At 35.4% G+C, this 19658-nt stretch overlaps 1 protein-coding gene across 4 annotated transcripts in view; it reads right to left on the minus strand.

Moving 5' to 3' along the window:
* The window catches only part of LOC106092414 (protein phosphatase 1 regulatory subunit 16A), a 562806-nt gene that overhangs the window by 151182 nt on the left and 391966 nt on the right, over positions 1–19658 (minus strand). The gene's annotated exons all lie outside the window — the stretch shown is intronic.

Genomic DNA, 19658 nt, shown 5'->3' on the forward strand with positions numbered 1-19658 from the left:
CAAAGGTAGGAACTAGAAGGCATCTTCCCTCTTCTGTTCCTGTGGTATCACAATGGACGAAAACGTCTAAGTGAGTCTGATGGCAGACTGCCACTTAAACTTTACCTAACCGATTTCGCTGAAATTAAAAACAATTAGGTGATTTCCGTCTCCCGACATCCGACTCAAATATGGTTAAGATCAGACTATATTTAGATAGAGCTACCACATAGACGGATCTGCCGATTTAGGGTCTTAGTCCCATAAAAGCCGCAATTATTATTCGATTTCGCTGAAGTTTGCAACAGTGAGTTGTTTTAAGCCTCTCAATATCCGACTCAAATATGGTTAAGATCAGACTATATTTAGATAGAGCTACCACATAGACCGATCTGCCGATTTAGGGTCTTAGTCCCATAAAGGCCGCAATTATTACCCGATTTTGCTGAAATTTGCAACAGTGAGATGTTTTAAGCCTCTCAACATCCGACTCAAATATGGTTAAGATCAGACTATATTTAGATAGAGCTACCACATAGACCACCGATCTGCCGATTTAGGGTCTTAGTCCCATAAAAGCCGAAATTATTATCCGATTTCGCTGAAGTTTGAAATGGTGAGTTGTTCTAAGCTTCCCGACACCCGAATATGAATATGATTCAGATTGGACTATATTTAGATATAGCTGCCTTACAGAACGATCTGCCGATTAAAGGTGTTAAGTCCATAAAAGCCGCATTTATTAACCGATTTCGCAGGAATTAGAGACAGTGACTTGTATTAAACCTCCCGTCATGCGACCAGCACATGGTCCAGACCAGACTATATTTAGATATAGCTGTCATATAGACCGATCTTCCAATTTAGGGTATTAATTCCATAAAAAGCTGATTTGTTGCCTGATTTCCCCGAACTGAACTGAAACTAAAAGAGCTAATCAAATCAAATATGATCCATACCAGCCCCGATTTGCATATCACAATGGATATGGTATTGGAATTGCTATAAAAGTTGATGGCTAATTTATCCATGATGGTGGGTATCCTAAGTTCGGCACGGCCAAACCTAACACGTTTTTATTTGTTTTTTTTTTTCCACAAATGTTCAGAGTTTTTAACATACCTTAAATGGTATGCTGGTCTCACTTGCCATAAACTTTTCGAAAAAGAATGTATATGAAGCCAGAACTCTTTGTTGTGGCTAACACATTTATTTTTGAAAAGTTCATTTGAAATCAATATGAATCAAAAACTCTAGTAACTCCAAATATTTACTGTATTGCTTGTTTGGAGATACCTCCCCCTTCATAGGAAAATGAAAGTTGCAATTCATTTTAGTTGTAAAGGTTGGCTTTAGATATAATGGAAAAATTAATAAAGCATGAGAGAATAGGGTAGTAAAAAAGTTAATTTCCTCATATAACTGGAGTAACAAACCAGGTGTTTCCAATTTATTTTGCATTAGCTTTTGTTTTGCTTCCCAACTTTGAAATAATTGCACACTAGTTAGTTGTACAGTATAGCGTATGATTATTATTAATATTTTTGACTAGGTGGCGTATTATAGGGTTGCCCAAAAAGTAATTGCGGATTTTTTAAAAGAAAATAAATGCATTTTTAATAAAAATTAGAATGAACTTTAATCAAATATACTTTTTTTACACTTCTTTTCTAAAGCAAGCTAAAAGTAACAGCTGATAACTGACAGAAGAAAGATTGCAATTACAGAGTCACAAGCTGTGAAAAAATTTGTCAACGCCGACTATATGAAAAATCCGCAATTACTTTTTGGGCAACCTATATCAAGAAATAGACTGATTTAATTAACTTTTACAATTATTAGCAAGCTTCGCAATGGTAGTAGATATTTTGAAAATTCTATTTTTGCGTGAAATTTGAGTAGCTCAGCTATAAGGCTGCAGCATTTTCAGTCCATAGTAGGAATGCAGTCGCTCGCCCATTGAACATGAATTTTGTGCTTCTTGCCCATAAGGTAATTTTGAGCTGATTTGTCTTTTTATAGAGGTTATGGGCATTTTTGTTAAATTTTGGAACAATAAACATAGAAATTTCCACTTTTCCATACGTGTTTCCACTTTTAAGGGAATTTTTGGAGGTTTTTGTCGTTAATTTGTAAACACAACTTTTAATATTTTTTCCCACACAAATGAATTACAGTGAAATTGTTAGGCGTAAAATGTATCATAAAGCTTATTCCTAGAACTAATTTACAGCAAATTAAATTCATTTAATTTTCTCGGACAAAACATTTCCTATGAAGAATATATTTCAAATAACATGTCCATGTTATTGACACATACGCCATGCATAACGCCAAGCAAACTGTCTCAACTCAATTAGCAATGGTCCTTGGAGAGAACACACCTGACACACTGCAAACTGAGTAGGATATTTAATGAAAAATATTTGTGTACCATCATAGAAATGAGGCAAAGTTAGATTGGCTGGAATGAAAATTTTCACATGACAAAGTCATGGTTTGCTTTGCAAAATAATTAAAAGTTGACTTGTTGATGATAAATTTCAAATCGAAATTGAAAAAATTTCAGTTCGGTTAATATATGCAGTTTTGTGATTGCGTAGTATCTATGTTGCTTCCAATGAAATCATATACGTAGCATATATTAAGTATGTGGGTAAATATAGCATACATTAAGGATGATGCATATAATAATATGTGCAGTATAACAACATAACAAACCGCTGCACAGTGGGCCAAATGGCAAAAAAATTGGAAATAAGTCTACAACTTTTTATCTGTTGATTTTAGCCATACAAAATGTTCTAGACATTTGTAGAGGAGGACATAGGCTTTCAGAAAAGTGCTGTTGTTGGTCCATATCTTTAATACAGGGTGAGCTACAGGGTGTCAAAGTTGACCACTTTTGACTTCTCCAAGCTTCTGGGGGCCATAACTTTTGATCTACTCAACCGATTTACATGATTTAGGACTCTAGAGAAAGAGCTTGACAAGATCTAAAAAACTTATGCATAAAGTACCATGCCATCGTGTACTGTTAAGGAGTTATGAATTGTTTAATTTTAAAATATGAAAATTTGGCCTTGGTTTTTTTCAGTGTTTTTTAAATAACTCCGTCAATTTTAAAGCTATAAACTTCATACTTCACACAAATTATGCCAGCATATGTGTGCATAAAATACAAAAGGAATCACGTGAATATCTTTGGCGGTTTAAAAATGGCATCGTTTTCAATATGAAAAATATTTTTTTTGTCAAAAAATTGCAAAATTTTTCAAAAAAGATACTCCCATTTCCTTTAAGTTTTCGCAAACTTTGGCCATCAAAGCATTATCATTTCTTTCCATTTTCACAAAGTCGAGGTATTAAGAAAAGTTTTAAGTGCTAATTTGGCTAATTTCGATATCAAACAACACCGTTATCTTAAGACCAAAATGGCCAATTTTTTTACTAAACTTCAAAAGTTTCTCACTGGAAAAAAAGTTCCACGGGGATTTTTTCGCTTTTTTTGAACTTAAATGAAAGCTTAAAATGTTCCCAACATTTTAAGGTATGTCTCGCCATATCCTAGCCATAAATGAGATCGTAGCGATCAAAATACTGAAAAAAGTCAATTTTCAAGTAGTGCTATATTCATTGCTAAAAAACAAGTATTACGTCACATTTTATTGCAAAGATGTTAAATAAACTTTTATTTGGTAACACTTCTTCTACAAAACACAAAAAGAATCATGGAAATATCTCTATTCTATTCCATTTTATGGAACCGGCAATAAAAAAGTCAATTTTTCAAAAAAGTCGAATTTCCCAAATTTTGTTTTTGTTGTCCTAATTGCACATGACACACTATAGCCATATTTACGCAACATACCTTATCGTAAAGGAAATTTTCATACCTTTCCAACGATGTATAAAACATTTCTCAACTCGGATTCTATCTACTCTAAAATTCATTTACACTTCATTAAACTCTATATAAAAATGTCTATTTGTGAAATGGAACCTTATATGGGGCCTACACTAAAACATTGATAGATTTGCCCAGGGTTTACAATACAAATGTGTTAGAATAAAAAAAGGTCTCCTGCCAAAGTTTAAAAAAATTGGAATAAAAATATGTGTTTTAGAGCGAAAACACTTCGCATCGGCGTGCGTTTATATGTATATTAGCTACTCCCAAAATAAAAAAGCATTTTAGTTTTGTATTATTTGATTTTATTCTCTACCAAATAATCTAAGGTATCAAAATTTAAAAGCTCTTTAATTTGAATGGCATCGGGATCGTCCTTATCTATATCGTCACATATTTTTGGTAGCCATTTAGTTCTGATGCTGTATAGTACCGGATCAGACGATAACAATAAATATTGAAGTAAATCATAATTTTGGTTAAATTTGGTGCTCTTTCGGGTATTGAAAAGCCGGAACTGTTTAACATCTCTATTACGGGATTCCTGAGCTTCTTCTGTAAGTTCTCCTAACGGAAGTATGTTGTATTCCACAATTTCCTTGCCATGATGTAAGACTTTATGTACTGTCGGTGTTAAAGCTTTCCACGAATATAAATCAGATAAAATGTTTTTTGTGTCATTACTATAAGCTTCAAATTTGGTTGAATTTATCATCTTTTTGCTATTGATTACAGCCAAAATCACTTTGAATCGTCTTAGCAAGTGTTCATCAAGACCGGTTATTTTAGATGTCGATACGGGGTCCTCAAAAAACCGCCTTGCCGAGTTGCCATCATTTGTGCTTCCGTATCCGTAAAGAGGTTTATCTATTATAAGTCCCTTTTGTTTAAACTCCAACTGGATTCGATTCTTCTCTTCCTGCCTCATTTTGTGAAGATCTTGGTTGTTTCTAGCAGAGACATCGCGGTTTCCAGGGCTAGTCCGATATTTAAGGTCATACGATAAATGCAAACAATACTCCATGAATCGAATTCTACAGTGCAGGGGCGAAATACCGAAATTGAGCGCATTTTCGTTTACTAAATTTTCATCAGACTTGTCCTCGAATTGCCCATTCTTCTTGCCACAAATATTGCATCTCCAATTGGACATAACGCCAGTTAATGCGTTTGCCACCTTTCCATCGATCATAGTGAGTTGTAGTTGAAACGAAACTTTTATATTTCTTCCCAATTGGTTTATAACAATCATGGGTAATGCAGCAATTTCTTCCTTTATTTCGTTCACCAAAGATCGTGTTGTGTTCCGGTCTTCCTTTGTATACTCAAACCGAATTGGGCGACATAAATATTTTGACCCAGGTGTTCTATTTATCCATATATCTTGAAATGCATTTTCTTTCGATGATGAAGATTGGTCCTTGTACAATCTCATTCTCAATGGTACTAATGATGCCATGAAAATTGATGCGAAGTTGGTATCTATTTCTGTTTGTTGCTTATATTCGGAAAATCCAGATGATCCATCACAACCCCATTTGCTGATCAAAACCACTTCGGAATTATTACATGTGTTCAACTGTTCTTCAGTAAAATTAGAAATAATTCTAACAGCTGTATTTTCAACAAGATCAGCAAGTTTCACTCTTGCTTTTAATTCGTCCACGTATATATTTGATGGCACCATTTTCGTCCTGGTGTTGTACAATTTATGTTTTGAGGGTAAACAACCCCATCCTTTTTCACGAAGAGCCTTCCTCATTGTTGAGTATTTGTTTCTTGAGAGGCCTAGGTTCAAAATCAGGGCCAGTGCATCTTCCTCCGTGAATTCTGTAGTCGATTTTGGAGTTGGAATACTTTCTACCATTCTCTTTACCCTTTTCGGAGATGCTAATGGTAAAACATCGACAATTCGTCCAACATTTTTTGGTTGTGTTTTTAACAATGCTGTTTTGAACGTATCTTTTATTAAATTTGGCGGATGTGCCGCCAATAGTTCCTCTTGTTTTTTCTTTTTGGTTTTCTCCGTAACTTCGTCGTATGCTTTGCTAGGCCGGCCGGGAATCAGCGGTTTAATTTCAATAAGTAGATCCGATTTCAGCCACTTCTCATACATTTTGAAAAACTTGATTTTTGCGAATGAACATTCTGGCAACCTTCTCTCAAATGATTTGTAGAATTTTTCAAGTTTGTCTAAAGCGTCTTTATTTAGCCTTATTCCATATATGTGGTCCAAAGTGTAAACAAGTTCCTTAAATGACTCCGTGTATGATTTGGAATCATTTTTGATGTCCCATACAATTTTCGAAAGAGTGGAATACTTCAGTATGACTTCCATAACTTATAAATGTCCTTTACGCCTCTACAAAATATAATGAAGAAAATTTGGATTTTGTTCAAATATTTATGCAATATATTCACAATTAATGACCCATTTCAGGTATCAGACGCAATCGTAAAAAGGGGTCCAAAGTGCCTCTTTTTACTTACTCTTCTATAATTATTTACCTGGACTCGAATTTGGTTAAAAAAAATGACAATGAATTTTTTATGGGTAGGTTTTTTCACATTCATTGATACGGTGGATTTCCTGGGAATTCGACATAGCGAAACAGGTAACATTTGTCTGCATCAAATCTTAACACAAATATATATATATATGCAGGTATATTTCTAGGTTACTTTTTATTCAAAAATCATCAGCTTACATTAAAAATAGATGTAGGTACTATACAAACGCACGCCGATGCGAAGTGTTTTCGCTCTAAAACACATATTTTTATTCCAATTTTTTTAAACTTTGGCAGGAGACCTTTTTTTATTCTAACACATTTGTATTGTAAACCCTGGGCAAATCTATCAATGTTTTAGTGTAGGCCCCATATAAGGTTCCATTTCACAAATAGACATTTTTATATAGAGTTTAATGAAGTGTAAATGAATTTTAGAGTAGATAGAATCCGAGTTGAGAAATGTTTTATACATCGTTGGAAAGGTATGAAAATTTCCTTTACGATAAGGTATGTTGCGTAAATATGGCTATAGTGTGTCATGTGCAATTAGGACAACAAAAACAAAATTTGGGAAATTCGACTTTTTTGAAAAATTGACTTTTTTATTGCCGGTTCCATAAAATGGAATAGAATAGAGATATTTCCATGATTCTTTTTGTGTTTTGTAGAAGAAGTGTTACCAAATAAAAGTTTATTTAACATCTTTGCAATAAAATGTGACGTAATACTTGTTTTTTAGCAATGAATATAGCACTACTTGAAAATTGACTTTTTTCAGTATTTTGATCGCTACGATCTCATTTATGGCTAGGATATGGCGAGACATACCTTAAAATGTTGGGAACATTTTAAGCTTTCATTTAAGTTCAAAAAAAGCGAAAAAATCCCCGTGGAACTTTTTTTCCAGTGAGAAACTTTTGAAGTTTAGTAAAAAAATTGGCCATTTTGGTCTTAAGATAACGGTGTTGTTTGATATCGAAATTAGCCAAATTAGCACTTAAAACTTTTCTTAATACCTCGACTTTGTGAAAATGGAAAGAAATGATAATGCTTTGATGGCCAAAGTTTGCGAAAACTTAAAGGAAATGGGAGTATCTTTTTTGAAAAATTTTGCAATTTTTTGACAAAAAAAATATTTTTCATATTGAAAACGATGCCATTTTTAAACCGCCAAAGATATTCACGTGATTCCTTTTGTATTTTATGCACACATATGCTGGCATAATTTGTGTGAAGTATGAAGTTTATAGCTTTAAAATTGACGGAGTTATTTAAAAAACACTGAAAAAAACCAAGGCCAAATTTTCATATTTTAAAATTAAACAATTCATAACTCCTTAACAGTACACGATGGCATGGTACTTTATGCATAAGTTTTTTAGATCTTGTCAAGCTCTTTCTCTAGAGTCCTAAATCATGTAAATCGGTTGAGTAGATCAAAAGTTATGGCCCCCAGAAGCTTGGAGAAGTCAAAAGTGGTCAACTTTGACACCCTGTAGCTCACCCTGTATTAAAGATATGGACCAACAACAGCACTTTTCTGAAAGCCTATGTCCTCCTCTACAAATGTCTAGAACATTTTGTATGGCTAAAATCAACAGATAAAAAGTTGTAGACTTATTTCCAATTTTTTTGCCATTTGGCCCACTGTGCGCTGGCAAATAATAATGAAGTTTTTATGGAAGTAGTTATTAAATAATTTGTCCAATAATATGGCAAACCGACATGGCATTTAAGCGGTAAATCTCTCACACACATGTGAGCAATATACAATAATAATTCGCACACACACATATACTATGACAGAGTCTCTAAAAGAGATTAATGATTATTTTTCGTTACTGTTTAACCTGACACGAGACCTGACAAACTTACGTCGAAAATGTCAAATGTCAAATGCCAAATGATACATTATTGTTTAAGTTGACCTACACTCGTCGAAATTTGTAGGGAAAAACAGCAAAAATGTTTGCTGAAACAGCAGAAAGTCTGTTGAAAATGGGACAGCAGTAATTTGCTGCTTAATCAGCAAACACTTTCTGCTGTTTTTAAATTTTTAAATGTTAAAAAAGCTGAAAAATGTCATAAGTATTGCAACAATTTTTTTACTCCATCTTATTTTTTTTTTTTTATTTTACAAGCATATAATTAAAATTATTCCAAATCATGTACAATTAGGTAAATTTTGAATGAATTTAAAAAACATCAGATAAAATAACTACTACTTTTATAATTATACTTTTAAACTCAAAATTAACGCCTTAATTTGATTTTTTTAAGGAGTATATAGCAAATACCTCAATTGTTGTTTAGAAGTTAAAATATTTTTATTGGATTTATTCAAAAGTTCAAAACTTTTAACTTATTATCAGTAGACAGTATTTGCTGGGTGTAATATGCTAAATTGTATAAAATCAACACATATCAGTTCAAGATTGTAAAATTAGGTCATTTTAAAATGAAAATTTTGAAATCATCAACAAATGAAATGTCAAATATTGAAACGAAATTTAAAACAAAAAAAGTTATTTCAAAATTAAATTTTTTAAATATTGTCTTTTAAATTTTTTTAAAATAAAATTTCAACTAATACCATATATAAAACAAGTAAAAAGGCGCTAAGTTCGGCCGGGCCGAACTTTGGATACCCACCACCTCGGGTATATATGTAAACCACCATTCGTCAAAATCCGGTGCAAAACTCATACCTTATGTCCCATAGCAGAAATATGTGGAGGGACTTAACTTAAGTCTTTGTCCCAAATTTCGGCAACATCGGACAATAAATGCGCTTTTTATGGCCCTAAAACCTAAAACCGAGGGATCGGTCTATATGGCAGCTATATCCAAATCTGGACCGATCTGTGCGATAATGCAGAAGTATGTAAAGGGGCTTAACTTAACTTACTGTCCCAAATTTCGGCGACATCGGACAATAAATGCGCCTTTTATGGGCCTAAGACCCCAAATCGGAGGACCGGTCTATATGGCAGCTATATCCAAATCTGAACCAATCTGAGTCATATTAACGGAGGATATTGAAGGGCCTAGGACAACTCACTGTCCCAAATTTCAGCAAAATCGGATAATAAATGTGGCTTTTATGGGTTTAAGACCCTAAATCGGAGGATCGGTCTATATGGCAGCTATATCGAAATCTGGACCGCTCTGAGTCATATTAACGGAGGATATTGAAGGGCCTAGAACAACTCACTGTCCCAAATTTCAGCAAAATCGGATAATAAATGTGGCTTTTATGGGTTTAAGACCCTAAATCGGCGGATCGCTTTATATGGCAGCTATATCCAAATCTGAACCAATCTGAGTCATATTGACGGAGGATGTCGAAGGGCCTAGGACAACTCACTGTCCCAAATTTCAGCAAAATCGGATAATAAATATGGCTTTTATGGGCCTAAGACCCTAAATTGAAGGATCGGTCTATATGGCAGCTATATCGAAATCTGGACCGATCTGAGTCATATTAACGGAGGATATTGAAGGGCCTAGGACAACTCACTGTCCCAAATTTCAGCAAAATCGGATAATAAATGTGGCTTTTATGGGTTTAAGACCCTAAATCGGAGGATCGCTCTATATGGCAGCTATATCCAAATCTGAACCAATCTGAGTCATATTGACGGAGGATGTTGAAGGGCCTAAGACAACTCACTGTCCCGAATTTCAGCAAAATCGGATAATAAATGTGGCTTTTATGGGTCTAAGACCCTAAATCGGAGAATCGGTCTATATGGCAGCTATATCCAAATCTGGACCGATCTTAGCCAAACTGACGGAGGATGTCAAGGGGCCTAACACAACTCACTGTCCCAAACTATAGCAAAATCGGATAATAAATGTGTCTTTTATTGGCCTTAGACCCTAAATCGGCGGATCAGTCTATATGGGGGCTATATCAAGATATAGTCCGATATAGCCCATCTTCGAACTTAACCTGCTTGTGGACAAAAAAAGAATCTGTGCAAAATTTCAGCTCAATATCTCTTTTTTTGAAGACTAGCGTGATTTCAACAGACAGACGGACGGACATGTCTAGATCGTCTTAGATTTTTACGCTGATCAAGAATATATATACTTTATAGGGTCGGAAATGGATATTTCGATGTGTTGCAAACGGAATGACAAAATGAATATACCCCCATCCGTCGGTGGTGGGTATAAAAACAATCAAAAAAATTGTTCCCAGCTCCAAAAACACTACCCAACAGCACACTTTTTTGGGCTTTGGGCAATATGGGTATCCTATGAAAGGTATTTAAAATAGAGTACAAATCTGACATAAAAAAATTACTCCTTGGTGACTGAGGGGCCTTCCTAACCCGCAAAACCACCGGCAGGATATATTAACCGATTGGGACAATATGGATATCAAATGAAAGATATTTCAAAGTATAGTAAAAAGCTGATATCAAAATGTATTCCTTGGTGTCTGAGGCCCACACTAAAACCCCTCAACAGGACATATTTACCGATTGGGACAGTATGCGTATCACATAAAAGGTGTTTGAAAGTTGAGTACACATCTGTAATATGTATTCCGTCCAAGGTGTCCACGGGGCCTCTCCAACCCCGAAAACCACCAAAACGCGCATGAATGTCCAACATCACAAAATGGGTATAAAATGAAAGTTGTTGAGAGTTGCCTATGAATCTCATTAAACATTTGGGACAGAGTCTGGGACCGGCCCACTCAGCTAATACGCTTCAAGTAGTTCGATCTGGAAAATATGGGAACTAAACGAAAGGTCTATGACAGTAGAGTTCGAATCTAATGTTGATATAAGGATTCAAGTATCTGGGTCAGGTTGTGCCGTTCAGCCGTACATGTAGATCTCGACATTAAAGGACTCAAATAAATTGTCTTTTGGGTCTAAGCGTCGGGGGACCGAACCTCGCCTCCCAATAAAAACAACACCAAACTGTCATGTAGCACAACCGAAAATACATTTTATTCAAAAATTAAAGGACGTGTCAGAGGGCAATCGCCTACCCACAAAAAAAGGAATTAAAAATAATATTGGGTTGCCCAAAAAGTAATTGCGGATTTTTCATATAGTCGGCGTTGACAAATTTTTTCACAGCTTGTGACTCTATAATTGCATTGTTTCTTCTGTCAGTTATCAGCTGTGACTTTTAGCTTGCTTTAGAAAAAGAGTGTAAAAAAAAGTATATTTGATTAAAGTTCATTCTAAGTTTTATTAAAAATGCATTTACTTTCTTTTAAAAAAATCCGCAATTACTTTTTGGGCAACCCAATATAAGGCCGATCAGGATGGAATAGGACTGGAATAAAAGGCCTTTGGTAAGAGAGTAAGGGACTCAAATAAAAAGTATTTCATAGTAGGAAACGAATTTCATATCTAATTTTGAGGACAAGTGTTTGGGGGTCGTCAAACCAATTGCAATTGCGGCTCAAATAAAAGCACCCACACACAGGGCTAAGTGCCCCACCCTACTTACCCCTCAAACTGGATTTGTGGATTATGGCAAAAAAGGGGCTCAAATCAAATTCGTTTTACGGCCAAGTGGTTCAGGGACGACTCATCTCATAAACTCCCCCTGAACCACACATATAGCGACTATAGCAATATATAGCTCAAATGTGGTTTATGGGAGTAGAGTATGAATTTGATATACACTTTCGGGGCAAAGGGTTTGCCTACTCCCATCCAAAACCAAAACCAAGAGAATGTAGTGGATCTAACATCCTAACTTTGATGGACGGATCCTTCCCTTACCCTATTTTCAAAAGCGCCAGATCTCGGAAATGAATGGAGCGATTTACGCGTAATTTATTCATATTTTTTATTTTTTATACCCTCCATCATAAGATGGAGGGTATACTAATTTCGTCATTCTGTTTGTAACTACTCGAAATATTCGTCTGAGACCCCATAAAGTATATATATTCTTGATCGTCGTGAAATTTTATGTCGATCTAGCCATGTCCGTCCGTTTGGTAGTCGAAAGCAGGCTAACTTCCGAAGCAGTAAAGGTAGCCGCTTGGAATTTTGCACAAATACTTCTTATTAGTGTAGGTCGGTTGGTATGGTAAATGGGCCATATCGGCCCATGTTTTGATATAGCTGCCATATAAACCGATCTTGGATCTTGACTTTTTGAGCCTCTAGAGTGCGCAATTCTTATCCGATTGGAATGATATTTTGCACAACGTGTTTTGTTATGATATCCAATAACTGTGCCTAGTATGATTCAAATCGGTCCATAACCTGATATAACTGTCACATAAACCGATCTTGGGTCTTGACTTCTTGAGCCTCTAGAGTGCGCTATTCCTCTCCGATTGGAATGAAATTGTGCATCACGTGTTTTGTTATGATATCCAATAACTGTGCCAAGTATAAGTTATATCGGTCCATAACCTGATATAGCTGTCATATAAACCGATCTTGGGTCTTGACTTCTTGAGCCTCTAGAGTGCGCAATTCTTATCCGATTGAAATGAAATTTTGCACAACGTGTTTTGTTATGATATCCAATAACTGTGCAAAGTATAAGTTATATCGGTCCATAACCTGATATAGCTGTCATATAAACCGATCTTGGGTCTTGACTTCTTGAGTCTCTAGAGGTCGCAATTATTATCCGATTGGCCTGAAATTTTTTAAGACAGATTCTCTCATGACCATCAACATACGTGTTTATTATGGTCTGAATCGGTATATAGTCCGATACAGCTCCCATATAAATCGATCTCACTATTTTACTTCTTGAGCCCCCAAAGGGCGTAATTCTTATTCGAATTGGCTGACATTTTACACAGGTCTCCAACATATAATTTAATTGTGATCCAAACCGGACCATATCTTGGTATCGCTCTAATAGCAGAGCAAATCTTTTCTTATATCCTTTTTTTTGCCTAAGAAGAGATGCCGGGAAAAGAACTCGACAAATGCGATATATGGTGGGGGTGTATATAAGATTCGGCCCGGGCGAACTTAGCGCGCTTTTACTTGTTATTTATAATAACTCGAAAACAGGGGCGGCTGGCCCAACTCCAAAGCCCGCTAAATGGAAATTAAAACCAATTTTTACAATATTAGGCTCAAATGAAAGATATTTGAGATTAGAGCACGAATCTGATACATGGGGTACCACCTCACACCCAAAAACACCCTCATACCGGCCATAGCAATATAAGGCTCAAATGAAAGAAATTTGGGATTTGCACACCAATATGATATCCAAACTTTGGCGAAGGGCCTAATGTCTAGCACCCCCAAAAATTACTTTCTTTCTGACAGTACTAGTATAGGGTTCAGATAAAATAGGAGATGAAAGAAGCCAAAGCGGAGATTTTGACAACATTTTTTTAATTTAATTTTGGTAAAATTTTCCACAAAAATAAAATAGAAAATTTTTTTTTCGCCAGAACCAAGTTTTGACAAAGTCTATTATATAACAAGTAAGGACAGGCTAAAGTGGGGGGGGGGGGGGGGGGGGGGCGAAGCCGACCAATTGATACCCTATACCTAATATTCAGCAGACAGTGTTTGCTTTTTTTAGCAAACTTTTTTCTATGAGTGTATGAGTTTATCAACTGGTCTTCTCTATATTATGCACTAAAATTTTTTTTCTATAACTCCCACAATAAGTCCGGATTTGGTTCAACTTAACCTGCGTACCCATACGCAGATTAAGTCTTCGACATTAAAATTTGCTTAAATTTTAAATGTAGAATTTCAACCAAAATCCGGACATATTGTGGGAGTTATAGAAAAAATTTTAGTGCATAGTACAGAGAAGACCAGTTGATAAATTCGTTATGCTCATAGAAAAAAGTTTGCAGAAAAAAGCAAACACTGTCTGCTGAATATTAGTAGTTAAATTTACTGCTATTATAGCAGTAGTTCTGCAATTTCAGAGCAGCAGGCTGACAGCTGAAAAGTCTGTTGTTTGCTGAAAATCACTGCTACTCAGTTATGAAGGGGATGTCAGTGGATGTTTACAACCACCACTAAATGTATACTTTTCATGAGCCTTTTTTTTTAAATTTAGAAACAAAAGGCCATGCCAGTCATGTACAATCATTAAAATCCACTTTATTTCGCTAAATGGTAATAAAATATTAAAGAGAAATATTTTTTTTTTTGTTAAAAAGCATATTGGCTTAGGAAAAAAGGGATTTTTTTTAGTTTTTATTTTGTTGAAAATAATTAAAAGCTTGGAGTCGACTCCGGAGTAAGAGTCGAGGAATCTTCCCGGAGTCGGAGTCGAGTAAAAATTGCACGACTCTGCAGCCCTGCTTAAATGTAAGATTTTATCTAATCTTAAGTAAAAACTCATCGAAATATGATACAGGCATATGAGGTTGTAAAAAAGTCATCACCCTAATGTAGTTATACTATCTTCGTCTTTTCACCGAAATATTGGTCCAAGACCCCATAAAGTATATATTCTTGATCGCCATGACATATTAACTCGATCTAGCCATGTCTGACTGTCTGTCTGTCTGATTCTGGAAAGCTCGTTGAATTTTGAAGGAATAAAGCCAGGGGCTTGAAATTTGGCACAAATACTTCCTATTAGTGTAGGTCGGCTGGGATATGTGGCCATATCGACCCATGTTTTGACCTATCTCCCATGTAAACAGATCTCCCGATTATACTTTTTGAGGCTTTAGAGAGCGCAATTGTTATACAAATTGACAAAAATTCTGCACAATAACTTCTGTTATGACCTTCAACATACGAACCTAGCTTGGTTTGAATCGGTCTAAAACCTGATATATCTGCCACATAAACCGATCTCCCGAATATAATTCTTGAACCTCTAGGAAGCGCACATTGACTTCAACTATAGCCTCCAACATTCGTGCTTAGTATAGTCAGAATCAGTACATAACCTGACATACTAGCTCCCATATAAACTATAGTTCGATTTAACTTCTTGAGCACCTACGAATAGCAATTCGTATCTTTTTATTGTCTAACTGTGTATAAAGATAAAAACTTGACATCGGCCCGGCCGAATTAAGCAAGCTTGTACTTGTCTTATTTAAAATCGCAACATTTTTTGGACACTATTTTTTCGCAAACGCTTTCACAGAATTTAGATTTAGACAAAACTGTTTTGTAGAAATCAAATTTTGATTCTTAAGCAATACTTTTTGTTTTATTCCACTTTTTTTCTATTATGCACCAATTTTTATACCCACTACCATGAGATTGAGGTATAACAATTTAGTCATTCCGTTTGTAACACCTCGAAATATTGATGTCGAAATCACGACAGCGATCGAACCCGTAGCTACTTGAAATATTGAACAGATATTTATTACTAATGTAAGTCGTTGGGGATTGCAAATGGGCTATATCGGTTTAGATTTGAATATAGCTCCCATATAAATCGATCTCCTGATTTGAGTTCTTGAGACCTTGGAAGCCGCAATTTTTGCTCTATTTGGCTGGAATTTTGCACGTAGTGTTTTGTTATGATTTTCAACAACTGTGCGAAGTACGGTCCAAATATGTCTGTAACCGGATATAGCTCCCATAAAAACCGATCTTCCGATTTGACTTCTTGAGTGAATACAAGCCGCATTTTTGTTCGATTCAGCTGAAATTTAGCATGTAGTGGTTTGTTATGACTACCAATAAATGTGCCAAGTACGGTACGAAACGGTCTATAACCTGATATATTGGGTTGCCCAAAGAGTAATTTTTCATATAGTCGGCGTTGACAAATTTTTTCCCCTATTGTGACTCTGTAATTGCATTCTTTCTTCTGTCAGTTATCAGCTGTTACTTTTAGCTTGCTTTAAAAAAAAAAGTGTAAAAAAAGTATATTTGATTAAAGTTCATTCTAAATGCATTTACTTTCTTTTAAAAAATCCGCAATTACTTTTTGGGCAACCCAATAGCTGGCATATAAACCTATCTTCCGATTTGGCTTTTTGAGTAAATTTTTAGCAGAATCCATGGTAGTGGGTTCCCAAGATTCGGTCTGGCCGAAATTGGCACGCTTTGCTTATTGTGCTTGAAACAGCAGATTTTATTTGCTGATTTAGCTGACCAAAATGTTTGTTTATACAGCAGCCCTATGTTTGCTGAAACAGTAGTTATGCCTGCTTCCCCATTTTCAGCAGACAAACACTGCTGTTTTTGCAAACATTTTTTCTGTTTTGAATAAATAATATGGTAGAATGTAGCAAATACCTTAAAGATGAAAATCGGGAGATACATATATATGCGAGCTATATCTAAATCTGAACAGATTTCTATGAAATTTAATGAAATGAAGGATGACGAAGAGTCTAGCACAACTCACAGCCCCAAATTAAGGCAAAAACGAACAATATATGCGCCTTTTAGGGGCCCAAGACTTAACATGGAGATATGGGTCTATATGGCAGCTATATCCAAATTTGGACCGATCGGGGTCAAATTGAAGAAGGATGCTGAGTAGCCTAACACAATTCACTGTCCCAAATATCAGCAAAATCCGATAACAAATGTATTTTTTTTTCTTTGGCCTAAAATCTTAAATCGGCGCATCGGTCTATATAGTCCGATATAGCCCATCTTCGAATCTAACCTGCCTATGGGCAAAAAAGGGTATGTGCAAAGTTTCTCTGTTTTTAAAGACTATTGATTTTTCGGAATGACAAAATGAATATACCCCATCTTTCGGTAATGGTTATAAAAAAGGTCACGCACAAACCACTTTAAAATTATATTTTTCTGATAAAACTAAATTGTTTTCCTATTTTTTAAACCAAATCCAAAACGGAAAAATTTGTCAAGTCTTACAACTTTGAACAAAATAAGATATTGATCGTATAAATCGGTTTACATACTTCGTTTTTGTTAACATTTAAATGGAGGTACCTCATTTGGAAGCATCTTTATGATACTCAGATTTAAAGAAAATTAGTAAGAAACAAAAGGTTATGTCATTGTTAAACTCACCCCCATAGGATGGGAGTATACTAATCTAGTCATTCCGTTTGCAGCACCTCGATATATTGATCTGCTACCCCATAAAGTATATATATTGGGTTGCCCAAAAAGTAATTGCGGATTTTTCATATTGTCGGCGTTGACAATTTTTTTCAAGCTTGCTTTAGAAAAAAGTGTAAAAAAAGTATATTTAGTTTAGTTTATAGTTCATTCTAAGTTTTATTAAAAATGCATTTACTTTCTTTTAAAAAAATCCGCAATTACTTTTTGGGCAACCCAATATTCTGGATTGTCTCGACATTCTGAGTCGATCTAGCCTTGTCCGTCCGTCTGTCCAAATCATGATAACGGTCGAACGCGTAAAATTAGCCGCTTGAAATTTTGCACAGATACTTACTATCGATATCGTTGGGGATTGCAAATGGGCCATATCGGTTAAGATTTCGATATAGCTCTCATATAAACCGATCTCCCGATTCTTGATTTCTAAAGGGTGATTTTTTTGAGGTTAGGATTTTCATGCATTAGTATTTGACAGATCACGTGGGATTACAGACATGGTGTCAAAGAGAAAGATGCTCAGTATGCTTTGACATTTCATCATGAATAGACCTACAAACGAGCAACGCTTGCAAATCATTTTCAGTGAATGGGCCCTAGAAAAGTTGGCAGAAAATCCGCTTTTTTATCGACAAATTTTGTTCAGCGATGAGGCTCATTTCTGGTTGAATGGCTACGTAAATAAGCAAAATTGCCGCATTTGGAGTGAAGAGCAACCAGAAGCCGTTCAAGAACTGCCCATGCATCCCGAAAAATGCACTGTTTGGTGTGGTTTGTACGCTGGTGGAATCATTGGACCGTATTTTTTCAAAGATGCTGTTGGACGCAACGTTACGGTGAATGAACACATTTCGAACCGAACACTGATTTTGGTAATAAAATTCAATGATTTGCAAGCGTTGCTCGTTAGTAAGTCTATTCATGATGAAATGTCAAAGCATACTGAGCATCTTTCTCTTTGACACCATGTCTGAAATCCCACGTGATCTGTCAAATACTAATGCATGAAAATCCTAACCTCAAAAAAATCACCCTTTAGAGCTCCTAGATGCCGCAGTTTTCGTGCGATTTGGTTGAAATTTTGCACAACTAAATTTAGTTAGTATAAATTTTTAGCAGAATCCATAGTGGTGGGTTCCCAAGATTCGGTCCGGCCACGCTGTTACTTTTTAATTTATATCCCATTTTCACATTTCTATATTTATCCATTTTGTCCTAAATATTGCATGTATACTTCATTTAGTGATAAATTTCATGCAGACAATGCCAAGGTATAATTTAATTGAACTAAAGTTAATTTCACACAAGAGATAAATGATGACAAAGTGCCACAACACACATTATGGGCTGATGTTGCCACAAAACTAAAACCAATTGTCTCGTATATTGTTGAATGTCAAAGTGTCAACTTTGTGGAAATTTTCCCAGAACCAATAGTGATTACGACAATCGGTGATTATGAATGGTTTTACTCTGAATTATTGGATTTCTGTGAAATGTTATGGAAATCTTTTTATAATTAAATCGATTTTTTGTATGATTACAGCAAAAATGTAATTATTAATTCAATTTTAATGTGTGAAAGGGAGAAAATTTTACACAATTCTGTGGTAAACAGCTTTGTGGATTATTTATATATGTATAACAAAAAGTAGGGAGATCGCTTTCCAGAAATCATTATATGTAGTTTTTATCGTATCGGCAAGTTTTCCAATAAGACAATGAAGGGCCTTGACGGCAACGACCGTAAAGCGACATAGATCATCATTGCAATAAGAAATATAGTTTGGGCTGCAAATGTGATTCGATTTTAGTACACCTTTTACATTATAGAAAGACGGACGTACACGAAATAGTTAACCGATTATCATATTGACGTTCATGTGATACATTTGACAGCTGCATAGTTGCCATTTGACGTGATTTTGCTTAGCGCACTTATATTCCTTAGATCACGCTGTATATATGTCTTGAGTGAATGATCTGCAGATTTACAGGTTCTAGCCAGGAATACTTTCACTTTTTTTCTCTAAACTTCCGTGTGTGTCGGTTTTGCAGCCTACCATAGGGACTTCGGATTGATTTTTTACGGTATGTATGTTCTCAATGTTTTACAAGTCACTCTTGAATTTTCTTAACTCTGCTAATGATGTCCTTATGACCGGCGCCTTCTTAAATAGACTGACTAAAAACTTCTCCCAAAGATGTGTCGCTGAGTGGCGCGCTGTTCGGACTCGGCTATAAAAAGGAGAT

Source organism: Stomoxys calcitrans, chromosome 1, assembly GCF_963082655.1.
Source record: "Stomoxys calcitrans chromosome 1, idStoCalc2.1, whole genome shotgun sequence".
NCBI classification, from domain to species: Eukaryota; Metazoa; Arthropoda; class Insecta; order Diptera; family Muscidae; genus Stomoxys; species Stomoxys calcitrans.